Here is a 15,499-nt window from a genome sequence, read left to right as displayed (position 1 = left end):
CTAGATGCTCAGATATTTGAAAATATTGTGGAAATAATTTTTATATAATATATTCTGATCACAATTTTCCCTCTTGCAACCCTTTTCAAATCCTCTCCACCACCCAGGCCATCCAATTTTACCCTCGTTTGTACTCTCTCTCTTTAGAAAACACATAGGAAACAAAGAAACAAAGGAAGAACCAAATAATTCAGAATTTTAAAAATGTACAAAGAAAAAAAACCACAGGAAACACATGCATGCCCCACAACACAACTCATAAAAGCACAAAGTCAGAAACCATAATAAATAATCAAAAGTTCAAGAAGATATACAATTCATAAACAAAACAGCATGAGATAAGAGGTCTAAAAGAATATCATTTCATTTTCAGAATTTTACTGGTTTGCTAAAAATAATGACAAATGTTGTGTGTAGCCACAGAACATGTTATCTTCTATGTGTTGAGCAAGGGTTCTTCATTTCTCCTGCAAGACTCTAAATTCAATGGAAGTCTATGTGGAACTGACCATGGGATGAGCAGGGAAACTAAGAGACATTTGGATCTGAGTCCCTGGGGAAAAGATTGTCAGAGTCAGGTTAGAAATTATTCCAATTAATTGTGTTTAAGTGTCAATTCACATCAAGTTAGAAAAGCTACAACAAGGATTTGTAGAGGGGATAATTTGTGCTTATATTCAGCTTTATGCTTCGTGTCTTAGACAATGCCCTTGGAAGGCTATGGTCATAGCAGAGAATGCTGTGCTCCTCTATGAAGAGATCAGCTCTTGTGATGAACAGAGATATAATCACCTCCATCAACATATATTTATACATTGATTTTTTTTTTAATTTCTGCAAAAGGCTAGCTTATCAAAGGAAATCCCATTTCCTCATTGATTTTAAACAATGAAGATCTTTAAACTGCCCATCAATACACATCTCAGGGAAGAACAAAGGCAAGATCTGAAAGGGTGATTAGTGAAGTCCTTGCCTCCAAAATCTATGCCAAAGCACCCGGAGCATCTCTGCACCGTTGTCTGGTAGCTAGACATGTTGAGAGCTAGCAAGTCTCATCAGAGCTCTTTAGCTACATGAAGTTTCTGAGGAATGGATGTTAAAATGTGGAACAATTCTAGAATATGGTTACTACAGGACAGGGCTACAGAAGGAAAAAGTCTGAAGTCATGGTAGCTTCCATGTGATCTACACACAATTGCAATATTAAGCAGTTTGGGATGACTTTGTTAGAGTCCATGAAGAAGGGAAGCAGAATTTTGGAAATTTGTGGAACTCCTCAGTACCTGTGAATGTCCTTAAATGCTGGCATTTGAACTCTTCACCAGAAAGACCCCTTTGACTTGGTGGCTAATGAGAAAGCTTCCTGCGTGCCCTAAATTCTCCTTTTCAAGTTTTCTATTAGTTTTCGGTTTAATCAGCACGAGATTTAACAATGAGACAACTTGGGGATGAGACAGAGTGCTGGGAGCAGGGGCAGTAAAGGAAAAAGCCAATTATGTTCTGTCTCACTTTTCTTGCCTCTCTAGAGTGATGGAGACTGTTAGGACAATGATCTCCAAGGGACACAACTTAAAGCAATTTAAGTAAAACAAAAACAAACATCTGAAGCACAGAGACAAACATCAATTTGTAAGACAAACACTGACAAGAGAATTGTGCAAGGTTTATATTGAGGTAAAGGATTATTGAGGGGAAAAGATTATAAGGAGAGTATGGAAATGGATTTGAGGCATCAACTTAATCTTGTCTGGAAAGCGAAATAATGAGTCATCACAGCCAGTTAACCTTTTTCTGGCTTAGTTGCTCTATTTTTCAAGAGGCAACAATAAAATCTTTTTTACCGTCTCTCTTAGGATAAGCAGGTTCGTGGGTACCTTATGATACATAAATAACATTTCCTTTCCTTTATTATCATTCTCTAGGAGTTGCAAGCAGTGAATAGCAAAGACAGTCATGACCTCGTTACATTTGTCAAGCTATTGTTAAGTTATAAACAATGGAATTGGGACAGTTCATAATACTGCTCAGGAATATTCTACACATTAAAAATTACAAAAGAAAAAGAGGAGTGATGTTAAGTTAGCAAATTAGTCAGCCTAAGCAATAAGAGAATGTATATTAGAGACCAAGCATGTGGAGAAGTTATTGATGGGCTGTAGGAAGGTATGCCATCCTAGCAAAGACTGTTTCCAAATGGGTGCTTGGAAGGCAGGAGGAAGAAACAGGAATGGGTTGCATAGTATAGTTAGCAATCTGCATTGGCAATGAGAGCCCTAGTTGAAGATGGTAAGAAGAGTGGCTGAAGAAAAAGAAGCTATAACAGAGTACAAAGCATAGTTCAAGGTGTGGTCAAGCCAGAGCAATGTGCAAAGTGGTATCACATTCACTTACCTGTCTACTCCAGGCCCAGAAGGTGATAATGGCTCTTGGATAGTGGATATTTAAGTTTGTGCTAGGTTTTTCAAAGGAGAAAAATGTATCAATTTCAAAGTAAAGGGTTCATTAATAATCACTGTGAGTTGGAATTACCCACTGCAGTCTTGACAGAATAACATGTACCCCACATTGGATGATCCAATTCAATTCTGCTTTCAAAAACCTGGTCCACAGCAGCAAACATTCTTTATTCTCAAGAATCTACTTCAAAACAAGTGTCTCCTGAATTAGACGTTTTCAGCCAGAACTTTGACTTTGCCATGCTTTACCTGTTTGATGTTACTATGGCTGGAGAGAATCCTCTGCCTGCCAAAGCCCTTTCCTGTCCATCACCTACCTTGCCTCATACATAATCTCATCATGTCATTTTCTTGTTTTGAAATCTTTGAAAAATTTTTTGTGCTGTGTTTTTGTTTGAATTTCTATTTTCTTGGACCCCCTTTTTATTATCCTGCATATTCACCTGACCCTCTGGATGGATGAATGTTTCCTGAGGCCCCCAGTTTGGTGTTCATTATGAGAATGTCTTTGGGTATGTGAGTGTTTCATGTATCTTTGTTTTAGAAACTCTCAATCCTATTTCAAATTTTAATAGGAAGAAAATTCTTTCCATATTAATATATCCCCAATATTCCAAGCAGGTGATTTTTATTTCATGGGCTTTTTGCCCTATTTTTATTTTGAGGCTCACATGTTACATTAAACATACACACCTATGTCCTCCATTAAATGTTTTGCAATTGGAAATGTTTGTAAAAGTATTTATAATGGATTTCAAAATGTTTTAGCTGAGCACAACTCATTTGAAGTCAGCTATGATTTCTTACAAATTGCTGGACATACTCAGGAGTTTTTGTGAATCAGAGAACTCAAAACTGCAAGTTGTCTTCAAGTATAATGACATGTTTATGAATGGGAAGTTTAACAATTAATTGATTTGGCACAACATTATTTGTATAAAAGTAATCTTTTGCAAATTGGATTTCATATTTTGCAGCCAGGGATTATATTTTTTTAAAACATTTTTATTTTATGTGTGTGCATTTATGTGAGTATATGCCACATATGTACATGTATTTGGGGCATCCAAAAGAAGGCATTGACATATAAAAGATACAGAAATAGGTATAGACATAGGCAGCTGGTTTAATTTGATTAGGGGTAAAGTTAGAGTTGTCTACCCTCTTTAAAGCCATGTGTTTTATTAGCAACCCTATGAAAAAAGGGAAGACAAGTAGTTGAAGCCAATTAGTGTGGTTTACTTGATGTTATTGGTTCCTGATTTCCAACTTCAGTTATAAACCATATGAAATACATATTTTTTTTACTCAAATGAGTTTTCATGCAGTGCCTTTGTGATTTTGGTTATATATCCTATACCAACTTAGTTATCATTATTATTATTAACAATGATAATATCACATTATTATCAATTATTAATAATAATGGTAATAATAACACATTGTCAATTGTTAATAATGATAATAATAATGAATTATTATCAATTGTTAATAATAACAGATGATAATAATGCATTCTCATTATTATTGATAACAGTGTAGAATTCCATCATTTGGACCAGGTTGCCTTTACAGACATTATTTACTCAATAATTATACAAGGAGCTGTGCTTTGATCATTGCATTAGTTATGTGATGTATTTTCCATGTCTCCCATCCTTCATATATTGAAGAAAATTTTTGGAAGATATTTTTCTAGGTTACCCATGCAAACAACATAGAACAAAATGCATGTGTTCTCTGACTTTTTGTCATTATTGCAAAGTAATTCTGCATTGCCATTCTGTTGGCTTTAACCATGAGGTGGTTAGTCTTCAATACTTCTTTCTGTGGAGGAAGTAGACTGGATATTTGTCAAGTGCCCCCTGCTAATTATTACTGAAGTCTAACTAGCAGACTTCATACTTTAACATCATGTTTGGCATAGAAAATTAATTACACATTGTTTAACTCTGACAATAATTGGTGCTATTTTTTTCTGAATAATTTACATATATATATATATACATACATATATGATGTTTATAGCTCATAGGTAGTTAACTTTATTACTTCGATGAATTACATATGCTGTTTTGTTGCAAACTTAATTTTATTTTAGTTGAAGTGAATTAATTTATGTTGTTAAGGTTATATATATACCTCTGAAAAGACCAGGTGGAAAACGACAGAAATAGAAACTTATATCCATCTTAATATATTTTTAAATAGATTATAAGGAGTTGTGTTATAGCTCCCATTTTTAACAGTGTTGGGATTATAACATCTACATTCCTTTAATTAGTGATAAAATAATGTTCAGACTTACTATTCAGGAATTAGTAACTATATACTTCATTGCCCAGCATCTTAACAAACAAATATGGTCAAGCTTCCCCTTGTTATTGACCACTGCAGTACATCTGTTAGAACACTTATATCCATTAGGCAGAGAATGCAAGGGTTAAGTAACATTATATTTTTAACAAGGATGGAAACACACACACACACACACACACACACACACACACAAACTGGAGATCAAAGTCATCGTTCAGCCTCTCTTTGGCTTGCTAGTATAGGCAGAAAATGAATGCATGGAAAGATAGTTTGATGTAAAGGCAGAACTACTACTTTTATCTGCTATTTCTGCATGATTATTGCTCTTTTCAAAGGGATGTTGAGAGCATAAATGCCATAGTTACAGCCTAAGGATGACTGAGAATTGAGCTTTAGTCAATTTACCTGGGTAGGATAGGATGCTCAGTCAAGTGTAAACCAGCTATCTGTGAAGGGAAGGAATAGGGCTGATTTAGACGTCCTTATGACTTAGAACTGACTTTGGTTATTTTATAACTGTTTATAAACACATTGTTTATCACAATTTAGCTAACTAACATATTTGAGCATGAAATGGACAGTGTGAGGGCTAGATATTATTCTTGCACAGGAACATCTCAGCATAAAAATAAAAATAATGTTTGCCTTCATCCAGCTTACAGTCAAGTAGAGGGAGGTAATTAGAAATTGCTCTTTGCTATCTAGTTTTCATAGAGCCAGAAGGTGCTTATGTGAGCTGTTGGTAGAGAAAAGACATCAGCAGTTTTACCCAGCTGTGAACACTATAAACTTCAATACCAACTTGCCAGAGAAGATGTGCCCACTTGTGCAATAGGGTTATTAGATCACTGATTGGATTTGAGTTCTGTTGCACAGGAGGAGACTCATGCCTGGTACTGTAAACCTAGCCAAAAGCATACGGCTGGGAAAGACATAGGCACTAATGAGCTTACTGCTGTTGTTTGGATAAATTAACACAGTATCAACCTTCTGTATAAGTATCTGTGTTTATACCAATAGAAAAAACAATAATACGTTCAACCTTGATGAAAGAAGACAGTCTCTGCAGTGAAAGACAATGAATGCAGAGACATACAGCTGCTTGAAGTGCTCCAGTAAATGGTCATTGAGTATTCACCCCAAAACATTCTATGCCTCCATCTCTAAGGCTCAGGGAAAATTGTAGAAAGGGAAGCAGAAATAATGTAATAACTAGATCATAGAGCCAAGAGATGTTAAAAATATTTATTTAATTAAACAGGAGGGAAACATAACCACCATTATATATAATTGCAGATATTGAGAGGTGTGCTTCAGGAAAGGCATAGTTGCTTTGAGGATTGTTCTAAAGCATCTCTGTTGCTGTATTTGCTGAATAATTGAAGACTCCTCAGAGTGAGTACTAGTAACCTCAGTCCTGATGACTAACTGGAATTCACCAACTACATGCTAGATACAAGGACATTCCTATTTAATATGGACAAGGTGGATTCAAACCTTTGAAAAATTACTAACATATCCAAATAATTCAAAATTAAAAATAATGTGGCATGTTTCAGGAACTGAAGAAGTAGCCCATTGTGGCTGAATAGAGGGTGGCATTTGTGGGTGACAGAGGAGAAGAAAATGGCTGAAACTTGTATCTGTGAAAAAGCTTTGATATTTGATTCCAGCTCTTATCAGGAAATAGCGAATGGTTCTATGTATGATCAAAAAATGAGGTGTCTATTTTGGGTGTTAGCGATGGTCATTCCCAAAGCTTTATGAGGATGGCATAGGTGGGGATTGTGTGTAGATGGAGCATCATCGAGGAAGCAATTAACTGTAAGGGATGATGATGAGTTTGACAAAGCGGATAGTCTAGGAAGTACAAAAGAATGGGCAGAATTAAGCCCCGGCTGGGATTTAGGACCATAAGGTAGGCTGTTGTTGAAAGTGGACTATAGAAAGAGAGGGAAAGCAAGGACAACCTTGAGGTTATGTGATTGACTGAGTCAATGAGAACATTTCATTTATTGTAATGCAGGAAAAATGTCTCTGTGGCAGAAGGAATTCTGAGCAATATGTGTCCTTTGCCCTGGTACTGTGGTTAGAAGAGAAATTTAGGTTGGACATACAAATTTTGGGAAAATTGAGAGCTGACAAGATGACTCAGAGAGTAAACTGCTTGTCACAAAGTGTGAAGAACTGAGTTCAAATCCTCAGAGTCTGAATAGAGCCAGGCGTGGTTGAATGTGTTGGTAATTTCAAGTGCTTCAGTAGCAATATGGGTAATCCCGCAGAAGATCCTAGAATAGCTAGCTGTATGTAGGCAGGGAAACAATGAAGGAGAACCTCACAAAAACAAGATGGAAGGTGAGGCCTGACACCCAAGGTTGCCCTATGACCTCAACTAGAAAGCTATAGTAGATATAGACAAATGCACACAAATATGTATGCACACACAGGCACCCATGAAATATGCACAGAAAGATTAGGGTTTAGTTTTGGAAAGCAACATTCTATTGTAGGTTTGGTACAGTTCCTTAGATAGAAGGTGGATTACAAAGTGATAAAGCTTCTCGGGCTTGAGTCTTGGCAGTGCCTAGTTGGAAAAGGAAGAAGCGCCAGGAAAGAAAACTCATTGCCAAAGGTATGTGTGCATTCCTTCAACATGCACAAATTAGTGCCACCCCCGTTTTGTGTCTTTACTGGGATTTCATGATGTCCTGAGAATGAAAGAGAACATTCAGTAGTCAAGAATATAGCTGTTTTTTTCTAAAAAATAACGTGAAACTTCTCCAGTGTTCTATTGTACTGTGTTCCTTGACGTGTATTTCTCTACATATTACTTCTTTGTGTTTTTCTAGTCTTCTGAATTCCAATGTCTTCCTGGCTAAACAATGTGAAAGACACTTGTGAATAAACAAATACTTTTGGATTGACAACCTATTGGAATAATCACCTATGCTCTAGGGTGTTTGTTTGAGGAAACTGCTCAACTATTTTACTCATGTGGCTTTAGAAATACCATGCAAAGGTATTTATTACCATACTATTAAGAATTCCGCTCACATATGGACATACAAGTACACACCATTCCATACAATTTTTCTTTGAATTCCCTTCTAATTGCTGAAGTATTTCACCAAACTGCCCCCAAGTATACCCTTTTGAATTTGTAATCTCTCTGACCTCTCTGTCTCTCTGTCCCTCCCATGTGCACTCTGTCTCTCTGTCTCTCTGCCAGATCTCTCTCTCTGTGTCTCTACTTCTCTGCCTATCTATCTATCTATCTATCTATCTATCTATCTATACATCATCTATCATCTATCAAGTTATCCATCTTCTATCTATCCATCCATCTTCTATCTATCCATTTGTTTTCTATCTATCTATTTATCTATCAATCATCTATCTAAATGTCTGTCTGTCTGTCTATCTATCACCATTATCTATCTATTTATCATCTATCTATCTATCTATCTATCTATCTATCTATCTATCATCTGTCTATCTATCTATCTATCTATATCTATCTATCTATCATCTATCTGTCTGTCTATCTATCATCTATCTGTCTATCTATCTATTTCATCTGTGTAAAAACCTTATGAGTTCCATCAGTGTTGCCCCCTTTTTTTCACACATTAAGGGCTAGAATCTTATTGCTGAAAATAACATCAGCAAAACATAATGAATCAAAGCCGGTTCTCTCTGCCGCATCCCCTATTAACTTCCCATAGCTCTTCATGTAGGGGTAGGCATTGTGAAATTTTCCTTCATGCATATTGGTAGACACAGGACCCTTTTAAGTCAAGACACCTTAGTTACATTGTCATTTCTGAATTTTTTTTTCTTGTAAACGTATTTTGTAAAACAATTCCTAACAAAAGTTCTCTTTTCTTGGTGACTCTGCTGTATTGTACTGAAGTTGTATTCCCACTTCTCCTTTGTTTCTCATAGTGAAAAGCAATAAATCAGCTCCCAGCCTATTGCCACAGTGATAAATCTGTATGTGTGTAGATGGAATTGAGAGCATATCTGTTATGGAACTGCACTGATAGGAACATTTCATGGACACATTTATTCATTCAAAAATATTATTCAGTACCAACTCGTCATTTTAATAACAGGAGTGATAAAACTTCTGTTATTTGAGAGCTTACAATCATGTGGAAATGCAGAAAATAACACAAAGTTATATAATTTTAATTTATTTGATATATATATATATATATATATATACACACACATACACACACACACACACACACACACACACACACACACATATCCTTTGTATCATAATTTTTTTCTAAAAACTGACCAGAATTCTGCCATTGTAATTTCTTCTAAGCCTAATTAGCCTCAACATCACACCTGAACAAGTTACTACAATTGGAATTGGGATTCTATGCGAATTTTGGGGGAATATAAATATTTCTTTCCTAGCGCTATGTCAAATTTTGAGAGAATATATGATTAGGCCCCCTGTGGATCCCCTTCCTTGTAAGGGGCTTGCATGTTGCCATGGGACTGACTGTCAGTGTTCTCCCTGTGTAGGAGAAGCACATATGCCTACTACTGTGAGGGTGAACTTGGCCTTGTTTGTGCTTTAGACAATGGACAGTGAACAGTCATGCTTTGTACCACACCTGAACCAAAGCTTTCTGATGCACTTCAAGTTGACACCCATAGCTCACTTTTTCTGTTCTCCTCTCTGTATGGCATGCTCTGAACAGTGGCTCCTCTTTTATTCTGAATTATGGGGTGAGAATAATTTCATATATAATATTGTAGTAACTGACACAACATGGTCATTGAGATGAAATGTGAACAAGCAATGAATGTGTATTTTAGGGCTGGAGGAACAGCTGTGATTAAGAGCACTTGCTGCTCTTATGTAAGACTCACCTGCTCCCCACATCCATATAGGACAGGTCACAGCCACCTGTAACTGCTGTTCCCAGGATTCCCTACATCTCTGGCCACTCTGAACACCTCCATGGGAACCCATAGGGAGGGAGACATGAGGGATCAGTAACACCGGGTTGGGGGAAGAATAGAGAGCAAGAAAAGAGGTACCTTAATAGAGGGAGCCATTATAGGTTTAGAGAGAAATCTGGCACTAGGGATGTCATCATAAATCCTTCACCTAGTAGCTGATGGAAACAGAAGCAGCGGCCCACAGCTAAACAGTGAGCCAAGTTCCTGGTATAGAGGGGAGTGATGAGCAAAGAGCTTAAGACCATGCTGGGGAAACCCACAGAAATAGCTGACCTGAACAAGGGGGAGCTCACTGACCCCAGACTGACAGCTTGGAAACCAGCATAGAACAGAACCAGGCCCTGGCAGGTGGGTGTCAGTTAGGAGGCCTGGGCAGTCTATGGGGCGCCTGGTAATGGAACAGCATTTATACCTGGTGTACGAATGGATATTGGGAGCCCACTCCCCATGGAGGTTGACCTTCTTTGCCTAGACACATGGGGGAGAGCCTAAATCCTGACCCAAATGATGTGACAGACTTTGATGATCCCTCATAGAAGGCCTCAGCCTTTCCATGGAACAGAAAAGGGATGGTGAGGGGCATGGGAAAATAGGAGGGACAGGGAACTGGGATTGATGTATACGATTGTTTCTAAATTAAATTAAAAATTAATAACAACACATCTTTAAACGTATATATGTTAGTACACTAAACCATTGGTATTTTGGAGCATTTCCATGTCGCAAAAGGCTATTGATAAATTAATAATACAAGTTAGGAATAGAGAGATGATAGACGGCAAAAAAAAAGCACTGACTGTTTTTTAGAGGACCCAGAAGCATTTACAATCACCCACACATCAGTTTACAACACTTCTGCTCTCCAGGCCCAGGGATCCTGTACCTTCTCAGGTACACATGTGACGCAATGGTACCATGCAGGCAAAATGCTCAAGCATAGGAGATTTTTAAAAACTTAAGAGCAAAAGACAAATGCTCTGTGTGTGACAACATCAAAAATAACAACTTAAATTATGAACTTTGGCTCTAGGGATTATTATTGGAAGGGCAGTCTGTATTGTGAAAATGCCGCACACTGCTCAAACTGTCTTGATCATCACCTGGCAGGCAGGTCATCTGTGTGACAGCCATGGGACTTTGGTCAAGAGCACTGAAAAGAGGACACCAGTCCCTCCTTGAGGTTGATTACATTGTCTCATATATCAAGAAAAAAAATAATAAGGCAAAGGAGCGATAACTTAGGAAAATTAAGATCCGGAAAATTAAGATCCGCCTTAAAGCAGATCTTTAAAAGGAGCAAGAGAGATTTTCAGTTTTTTTTTTTTTTCTTTTAAGAATTTAAAGTCCAGTGTTCACTTTTCTCATCAGTAAGGCTGAAGAATCACTGGAACCACAAAGGGAAACTGGAAATTTTCCCAAGCAGCAAAGACTGAACCCAGGCCTTGGTTGTCATATTTATGTCAAAAATTCATTAAGGGGAGAGGAAGCAAGCCCTTCGGGAACTGCAGGAGATAAAGGCCTGGGAAAGGCCCCATGGAGAACTGATTACACCTTCTAGGAGGCAGGGTGTAGGGTGTGTTTGCTGTGATTTGAATGAAAATGGCTTCCACAGGCTCACAGGGAACAGTGCTATTAGGAGGTATAGCCTCAGAGCCTAGTGCCAGATTCTCCAGCCAGGTTCAGTGTCACTCTCTTCCTGCTGCCTGAGGGTCTAGAAATAGTACTCCCATTCCAGCATCATGTCTGCCTGCATGCTGCCCTACTTCCTGTCATGACATTTGACAATGGACTAACCTTCTAAACTGTAAGCCAATCCCAATTACAAGTTTTCTTTTGTAAGAGTGGCCATGGTCCTGGTGTCTCTTCACAGCAATAAAACCCTAAGACAGTGGCTGTTAACATATAAAGATGGGTAGAGTCAAAAGAGCACAAGCAAAGTTTTCCTAAAGTTGAATTGCCAAAACGGTAACAACCTGGGGCAGGCTTTGAACAGATTGCCACTGTTCCAAACACAGGATGACCTTTCCTTCTCCTCTTCGAAGAAGGTACAGGACATATTCTCATTCAGCTATGGCCATCTGGGGTACTGACATGGAAGGGCATTCCAGACTTCACAGTTGTTTCGGCCAGCTTGAGTTTGTGTAGATCATATGCTTCCTATTTCTGAATGGGATGATTTTGATCACAGTTCTTTATTTCTCAACAAGTATGTTCTCATGCAGGTTGAACAGTGTGTGTGTGTGTGTGTGTGTGTGTGTGTGTGTGTGTGTGTGTGTGTGTGTGTTTAAATCAAAGTACAAAAAATTTAGCAAACAACAGCCCATTCCTATAACCCTTATAAGACTGTGCAAGTGTCTTCCACAGAATGACATAGAGTAAATGTTGCTTTTGGCCAGGATGATAATTCTGTGACTCTGGAAATGGAATAGACTATACCACTGCTCAAGGTCATGTTTCATTTTCCTTCCTAATGTGATGACGACACAATCTTAGCTATGACCCTTCTGTGGAGTAGTTCATATTCTGTCACATTGATCCTGACCAATCAGTACACTCAGCCTTAATTCAGCCCATATCCCAGCAAAACCTTTAAAGACATCTCAAGGTCCCCCAACCCTCATGTTTTTTTTTAACCTTTGTGCTAAGAAATGAATGTTTCAAAAGGAGTGTGGCTTTTCATCTGTAACAGAGCCAGAAAAATGTGCCACAGTGGCATACTGGCTGACCTACAGCCACCAACAGGGTGGGGACGAATCCTAAATCTCTTTGTAAGCTACTGAGGTCTTTCTATAACACATTACTTCCTGGTACTATGGGGATGAATTATTCTTTGGGCCACTAGGACTCAGGACAAACATTTTAAGCCTTGAAACCCCAAAGTGTATATTAAGTAATCAGAAAACAAAAATGTTTCCCCCGGGACAAAATCCTGGGCCCTTTATAGTATTTCAATCCCACTCCGTTTCCAAATGAGAGGTTTTCTTTATTTATTAATTCTGGTGCCTCTCTGGACACATGTGTTATATCTTAGTCCCTTAGAAGCCATGCGTTTGTTTTATAGTATCATTCGGGAGGACTTTTGGAAGGATTTAGATGGAGCTTTCAATTCTACTTTTGCTCTCTACCTCCTCATAACATGGGAAGCAGCGGGTGACACAGTCCCTCTGAGCGCAATTCTGCAGCAAACAAAGCTGACCCTGTGTCTGCTGTTACTATTTTTCTTTAGGTTTGGACAAATGTGTGTGTTTCATAATCTGGCTGGACAGACTGGCATGTTTCCAACTCACTACCTCTCAATCATCACCCTCCTTGTAAATAGTAGGTGAAGGAGCGTTGCCAAATGTTCTCTGCTTCTTCTAGAAATAACCTTTTCAAAGGTGTACTTCCCTGCCTCACTCCTATCGAGTAGGTCAGGACAGTTTTAACAGCATGGAAATACTCTACATGGTTCGTTTGTTTTCAGAACTCTCTCCAGAAAGAGGAGAGCAGGGAGAACATTTGCTATCTCCCCATCTGCTGATCTGCCAGCTTCCTTCTATCCTTCCCTTGATATCCTCTGTTTGTTTATATCTCTTGTCTCTGTTGTTTATACCATTCCAGTTTCATTGGAAGAAATAGTGTGGTGGCCGTTTTTAGCTACTTCGTGAGTTTGGCGCTCTTAAATTTAAGGCCCTTTTATTTCCCACAGATGAAGGCTTTGATTTTGAGGTAAATCTTCATCTATTGAGTCTTGAACCCATGTTTCTTTCATTTAGTGCTCTATTTTATTAGCCCTACAGGCTTCATGATTCATCTCTGCCAATACTCTCAGAAATGGTAAGGTGAGACACACAATGCTCTTTGCAGATGCTCTCTCTCTTGCTCTGCTGTGAGGCAGCTTGATGGAGTGTTATTGGGATGAGGCTGGGGCAGGATAAAAGGGGTGAAGCCCATGTTTCATAGCAGGACACTTGTTTTTAACCCCATATCATCAACTCCCTTCTTTTCAAATGTCATTGCCCTATTTTGCCTATGTTTTGTCTTTTCTGCAGTAGGATTGCCACCGGGGCTTATAAGACAGTAGAGCAAGTCATTTTTGTAATAGTTCAATAAAAATAAGATATGCATAGGAACTCATAAATGTGGATTCAATTAATGACACATTATATAGTTCAAAGAACTTTCCCCTTTTAATAGGAAAATCATCTGATGTCCCTTATCCAAATTTGGCCTATTTGAGACTTAAATTATATGTTGATGCAATTTATGTGAATTTAGCTATACTCTTTCACTCATTCAACACTGGTTGACACAAAGAAAGAGAGCAACACGCAGTCAAGAAGACAAAGACAGATAAGCCTCCACCAAGAGAAGCAACAGTGATGGATTTTGATGTTTGAATATTGAACTTGCTGAAAGACAAGTCAGCAGATTCCTACAAAATGTTAAGGGTAGATTTTAGCTTCATGGGATTTTCCCCTATATGCTCTAGGCTTGATTTTGTCCTTTGTGCGCACACAAATATTTGGCACACAAGTTTCCCCTCTTTCCCCACTGAAGTGTACTTTTTAAGAGTGATGAGCATCCATTGACTGTCTCCCTATCATCAGACACTTTACACGCATATCAGGCATGTATCCATACCCCATTGTTTGCCTTTTAATAAAAACAATTTGGCCCCACAAGCCTTTAATGAAATTAAGACTTACAGATGATTCGTCACTTTCACAGAGATATGTTCAGAATCCTTATTCATGTGGTGGGTTTTAAACTCACATAGGATCATTTTCACATACAACAGCAAGAAGTCCAGGTCTCTCAGCCTGTGTCACCTCACTCTTTTCATCCTGCTGCACTCCTGAACACCTGCTCAGAGAACTCCCAGCTTTCTCCTTGCACAGTATTACTTTGCTCTGAATCCTGCTGCATCTTCTCTCCCGTCTCTGCTTGCAGGCTCTTCCTTAGGACCTGCTTCGTGCACTTTCAGATTTAAGGTGCTGAAGATACACATATTGCAATAATTAAGAACTCAGTCACTTAGCTCTACCCTTGGACAGGTTTCTTAATTTCACTATGCCCTAGCCTCATCATTTAAAATGATTTATGAAAACATCGCAGTATTCTGTAAAAAGATTTTATGAGATGGAATAGACAAGCCTTTGAAAACCACATGTGACGCAAAGTAAAGCATTGTTTGTTTCTGCTCCTGTTAGATGGACACGAGATATCAGTTCCTTCATGAGGATTTTCTTGACTCTCATTTTGCCCTGAAGAAAATTGGCATGGTGGACTTTCATTTAGGTGTTGATGTTGTTTCCTTTTAAAGTCATTTATTGACAAGACTGTCTCCACCACTAAGTAGAAGCTACCAGGGGTTAGTTAATAATTTATTTTGGACATGCAATCCGTTACATTGTTAGACCTTACATTATACAAAATTCATTATTGGGAGTCAAAATTGATTGTGAACTGAATGAATTATTGATTTTACTATTACCATTATACTTAATCTTTATGAATTGCTTACTGTATATTCTCTCATCCACAATAAAATCTCTTGAGACAGGTGAGATGAGAAGGTAGAAACACAAAAATTAAGCCACATAACACAGGATAAATGGTGAGTTTGTATGGGCAAAAAAGGGAGTTTTATCAAGCAATCTCATTCAAGAGTTCATATTCTTGCTACTTTTTGCACCTGCCCTCAAAAAAAAAATTGAACAAGGGGAAAGGGAGAAGGTAGTGAGTCGGGGGGA

Source organism: Phodopus roborovskii, unplaced genomic scaffold, assembly GCF_943737965.1.
Source record: "Phodopus roborovskii unplaced genomic scaffold, PHOROB, whole genome shotgun sequence".
NCBI lineage: Eukaryota > Metazoa > Chordata > Mammalia > Rodentia > Cricetidae > Phodopus > Phodopus roborovskii.
The sequence above is the reverse complement of the archived record's forward strand: the minus strand, read 5'-3'. Positions refer to the sequence as shown.